Genomic DNA, 6,000 nt, shown 5'->3' on the forward strand with positions numbered 1-6,000 from the left:
AGAGAGAAAGCAGAAGCATAGAGGAAGGTCTTGAGGTGCTTCCTGAACCGGAGATGGTTCTCCTCAAGTTCCAGTGAGGCAGGAAGGCTGTTCCAGAGGGAGGGCCCTGCCGTGGAGAGAGATCTACCCCCAGCTAGTTGCTTTGAGAAGCGGATGACCCTGACATGCAAGGTGTGAATCACACACACCTGCAAAACAGGCGATGGCCATCACTGTTATGTCACTCAAACCCTCCCAAACCACATCATGACATGGCAAGCAATACCCATACACCAACACAGTAACAATAAGGTACACATTGCCATGTCCAAAATGTACAGTGGCATCAGACAATGATGCCTGACCTGGAATCAGATGAAATGACTGACCAACAACCTCCCACCCAAAATAAGTCATTTCCAAATGCATTATAAGAGTTGTAGACGTAACATAACAATGAATGCCTGTCTACATGCACATTGTGCATTGCAAAATCAACACTGCAGCTTCTGTGTGCTGTGTCCTACTCCTGCAACACACTGCTCAGTGCACATCACAGTGAACAGCCATTGTGTGTGATGCACACCCTGAGTATCACATCTAAGCGACAGACCACATCAAAAAGCAAATTAGGCATGTACAGGATCCATAATTGGTCACAGAACATGTGCTGCAGGGACACAGTGGGCACCAGAAGGCAAACAGTGTACACATGGATATGCAAGGGTGGTAGTACATGTAGTGCATCAGAGTGCAAGTGTGTGGGTCAGCAAGGACATGCACTCAACATATGCATGTGCAATCAAGTAACCATCAGTGTTCTCTACACATCACATGTGAACATTCACCATGTGTACACCCCAGCATGTCAAACCACAACTATCCCCTCGCACCTGAAAGGTGAACACAACACATGAACAGGCATTGATCAGCAGAACACAACATGTACATAGGATACCACCATTACAATGTCAGGGTTCCCATCACACTACAGGGCAAGGCAACTATCAACAACACCCCCCCCCTCCCAAATCACCATGACCCACTGAACAACTGCACCTGGGCCATGGAGCCTTCAACCCTCAATTCCACCTGGCCACAGGATCACCTTTACCCTTCGTCACCATCTCCCACCTTGTGTGTAAAAAGGTGCCTGCACCCTCAGAATCCACACTCATTTCCAAAATCACAAAATCCAAGGCATAAAAACGAACCAGAACACCCTCCAGTAGATGACTTGACGTAGCAGTACCTCACAAAGGCCAAGTACTACCACAATGATGCAACAACCAAGGTAGCACAGTAAAACAATGTCACAACAGGATGTGAACCATGTGTGGTACATAACATAGAATAATGCACCATGAACGGATGTGTACTGTCACAGGTCCCGTGTACAGGCCCGGGAGTGTCACGAAACAACCACCCCCACCGTGTCCCAGGTGCCTGCAAGGTCAAACTCACACAGGCCCCTGAGACCCTGGTGGGGAAGGAGGTTCAGGGATATGCAGTTGAGACAGGTGTTGGCACACTGGATAACTGGAATGAGTGGCAGGAGAGGGGAGGAGGAATGACACATGAAAGTAGGGAATGCACGAACATGTACTACCTGCATGAACACATACACAATCCAAACAAACTTGGACATCATTGTCATGGCCTTCTGTAGTCCAGGCTTAGGAGTGGCAAGAACCAACCACCCCCTCTAGGGTTTTGGCGCCTGCAGGTTTGGGGCTTACACAGGCATATGCAACCCCAGCGGGGAAAGAGGGTTAGGGAACGTTGCTTGGATAGGTACGGGAAGCAGGAACACCGGGTAGAGGGTACAGGGTTCAAAATTGCATAGGATTCCGGGTGATTAGGGGGAAAAAACATACCAAATTGAATTACACATTCATCCATGCATTAGTGCACCCCCCAGCAAGCCTATGCAGAGCAGTTTGAAAGAAAAACAACAAGACACTTAGCTCTGGTTTTGAGTGCTGGCCTCCTGCCTGCGCACTCTCAGGTCCGGTTACAGGAGCACTGCAATGCTGCAAAGAGAGCCACAGTCAACAACCTGTACGTGCCAATTACACAAAAACACACCACCAAACAAGCCCCATAGCAACAAACTACTCTACAAACAGACAATCTGGTGTAGATGCTTTGTACCCATATATAACATTACCCGTGTGATGGGTCATACACAGACAATGCAGTAAGTCAGCCGCCGGTGGGTGCGTGGCAAATGGAACACCAATATGTCACAATTCACACAACATGCAATGTTCCCTGGGTAAGCAGACATACCCATATAGCAAGCCATGACTCCAGAGCAAGTTGTGTACCACCATGACCGAAACAAAGTTGGCAGTGCATTTATCATAATGTACATGGAAATGAAATGCACTGCACCCGAGTATGTCCCTTGCTGTATGTCCCTGTGAGCTGCCCCTTTCCATGTCTCGGAAGGCTACATGGTTGATACAAGTGCCTCGATGGACATTGGTGTACCGGAGGGTATGTGGCCACTGCCCCTGCAGGTGTCCCAGACAACCTTACAATCAACAGCCATCAGTCCACCAACACATCTGAGCTGCATTGTGTGCTTCAACACCAATATTCGTCCAAGCTCACCCTCAGTGCTGTGACTAAGCCTGCATGTGCAACTCGCCTGGTGCAAGCTTTGCTGTGTTGTGGCCCCCCTGTGCTACTCACCTTGCCTGGAGTTCCTTGGAACACGTCAGCAGTTCTAGGATGTAGGTCTGCAATCCCTGTGCCTCTGCTTGTGCACACATGTGCATGTGGGCAACAACAAACGTGTCCAGAATTCCATCGTCCAATGGGCCATGTCTGCTGGCAAAGGTGCTCTGGAGGCTCATCTCCCTGCAGAAAGGGCATGAAACACATGATTAATGCTTCAAAGTCATCTGTGTGTGTCTCTTCAGGCATCTCATTACTTGACCATGTCAGAGAGTCACATCATAAATCACACCATCAGTCCGTCTTTCACAACCAAAGTGTGGAACACTATCTACAGCATGAATTGCAACAAGCACGTGTACAGTAAAGATAAGAAACATACTACACAATGCATAGCAATGAATGTACACATTAATCATGAAACACCCCATCTAGCAAAAGCTGAACAGTGGATAATAACACCAAAATCATCCCCACTAGGGGTGTAAACACAAGTCACACAGCACCAGACATGCCACAGATATGACAGTCCAAAGCCCTTGTCTAAAAGGTTGTGACACCGAACCATCCTTGCGAGCCCATGGATAAGGGAGGCAGGAGTGGCATATGTGAGTCAAGGACCCCAAGCAGCAAACACATACACAAGACAAGCCTGAAGGGCCCAGCTGGAACAGACAGTGGATGCCTTCAAAAGCCACAAAGCACTGCACCGTCACATGAAAGCACAATAGACAAGCAATTTTAAACTATATTAACTAATTACACTAACTATGGAAAACCTACATTACCTAATTAAACTAACTATCAAACAGAAACTTAACTAACTAAACTAAAAGAAAAATCAAAAATGGCCACATACGACCCGGGGGGGAGGGGAGGCACCCAGGAGGGGGGAGGTACAGGGTGCTGCTCAACATCCACATGCGATGATGCTGAGCCAAAAAAAAACCTCCATGGGCTCAACGCCTGCACAGCCCGACCTATGTGGGAGATAGATGGTCGTCCGAGTCTGGCTCATCCTGGAAAGGAGGACGTGGCACAGTAGCCTGGCCACGCCTAGCCACAGCTTGCCCCTCGTCGGCAGCAAGTCTGCCAGACGGGTGAGCCTGGTTCTGTGTGGCGATGTGACGTAGGTCTGCATGCAGAACCTCACGTGATAGACGTGTTTCCTCTTGCAAGGTAGCACGTGTAACACAGAGTTCCTCCTGCAAGGCCTGGCTGGACAACCGCTGCACATCCCGGCAAGCCTGTAGCTCAGCCGAGATGGTACGCTCAAGCTGTGCAAACCTCTCCTCTGCCCGCTGCCTCTGGGACATCATAAGGACACCCAGAGTAGATCTGAGGGAAGCATACTCCTCCCTTAGGGCATCCATGTGCGCCTCTGCGTGAGCAGCAATTGCTTGACGCAGAGACGACATTTCAGCCTGGCGTGCCCAGTCTGAGGCCGCCATGCCCAGCCTGAGCGAGCGGGCCGTGGACCGTGCCGCCTGCTGCTGGAGAAGCACATGCCTAGCAGGGGGGAGCACAGATCGGGCCACACGCTCCATGCTCTCAGCGATGTTCTCCATTGCTGCCCCCTGCCGTTCTGAATTGGCAGTCATGTCTTGCTCCCACTCAGTATACTGCGGTTGCGCGCGGCGACCGCGTTGCCGGGCTTGACCCCTGCGGGACCCAAGGACCGGGGGTCCTTGCTGTGTTGGCACCGCCCGCGGCTGCACAACTACATGCCCCCATCGACGTGATGTCCCAGGCACATCAGTGACTGGTGTGGAGGGTGACCCTGCGTCCAGATCCACCACGGGGGGAGGAACCAAGACTGTCTGATCCCTCAGTGCAGGTGTCGCAGACAGAGGAGTGTCCACATCAGAATCACTCACCCCTGACACATGGACTTGATGCTCATCCAACTCAACATGGACGTCAGAGTCGTCATCAAGGCTGGACTCATAGGCAGCCAGAGACAAGATGAACTGTAGCACTTGGGGGTTTTCGTGGCCTACCACCCCACGACCCCCACTAGTGCCGGGTTGATGTAGTGGTAACAACCCTGTGTCTGGCATGACAACACCATCCTCCACCTCCATTGCGTCATCACCTGAAAAATAGAGAGAAAAAAGGTCACTACACATGTCAGAAGCACACAACACACACACACACCGACATCAAACGCATCAGGCAGACATGTGACACACAACATATAGCCTGGCATGCATGCTGGGTCAACTTTGAATTGCTTCTGTGATCAGACCTGTTGAAAGGTGGCAGTTTCCATGGAAGTGGGTCTATGCAGTGCAGAAAATGTGTACGCCACTCACTACCTACATGTACAAGGACTCCATGGTGTGTGCCAGGAAATGTGAAGGCAGTGCAATGTCAAATTCAGACATCACGTGCATTGTGCATTCAATGTGTACCATATCTAGAAGCCAAGCACCCCTCCACCCCAGTACCAAAGCAGGGATGCCTAGCATGGTATAAAAAGGCTGACCATACACCTGTGTATTGACAGGCAGTGTTGACTGGCATCAACAGCTTAATGTGATTCAAGTGACAACACTGCAAATGATGCTGGGACAGTAAGCAGGACACATGATGAAAACTCTGGATTCCGCCCATGTGTGAAGAAGACACAACAACAGTTGGACAGAGTCATTGGCCATTGAACAGGCTGAGGCCTGTGAGCCACACAGATTGTCAGACCCTAAACATGTGTGCCACGCAGGACTGAGCCACAGTTGACATGGGAAGGCTGATGAGATGGCAGGCAATGTATGTAACCAAGGACTTGTATTACAGTGATCATCCAGTCAAGGACACATAGGGGCATACGTGCAATGCACATGGAGCATGAATGGGCATTCATGTCCCTGCGGGATATCTGACCTATGCACAGTACTAGTGAGATACCCTGCATCAAGTACTAAGGCTGTACCACACGGCATATGTCTGGCAGATTCTACGCTGGAAGTTAGCATGTACACAGGACGCATGAACAAGAAAGTACACATTGGCAAGATTGAAGAACACCAGTGCAAAGGTGGAACTGGGGTGCAGAGTGGCAGACAAGGGGCAAGGGAGCATGCCTACTTGGAGTCCCCGCATGCAGGCAGAGGAGACATGCATGACGGAAGCATTGCATTACTTACACATCAGAACCATGTACACGTCACATGTAGTGGCAATCATGCACAACACATCCCACAAGTGAAACACACACGTCCTCAACAAACACGCATCAACACTCACTGGACTGGGCATCAAAGTCCAGCATCTCTCCCACTCCTTCGACCAATTCAGGTGGTATGAACTCTGCAACGAGTGCCTCATGCGGAGTGA

Source organism: Ambystoma mexicanum, chromosome 1p, assembly GCF_040938575.1.
Source record: "Ambystoma mexicanum isolate Mex_15411 chromosome 1p, UKY_AmexF1_1, whole genome shotgun sequence".
In the NCBI taxonomy this organism is placed as follows: domain Eukaryota; kingdom Metazoa; phylum Chordata; class Amphibia; order Caudata; family Ambystomatidae; genus Ambystoma; species Ambystoma mexicanum.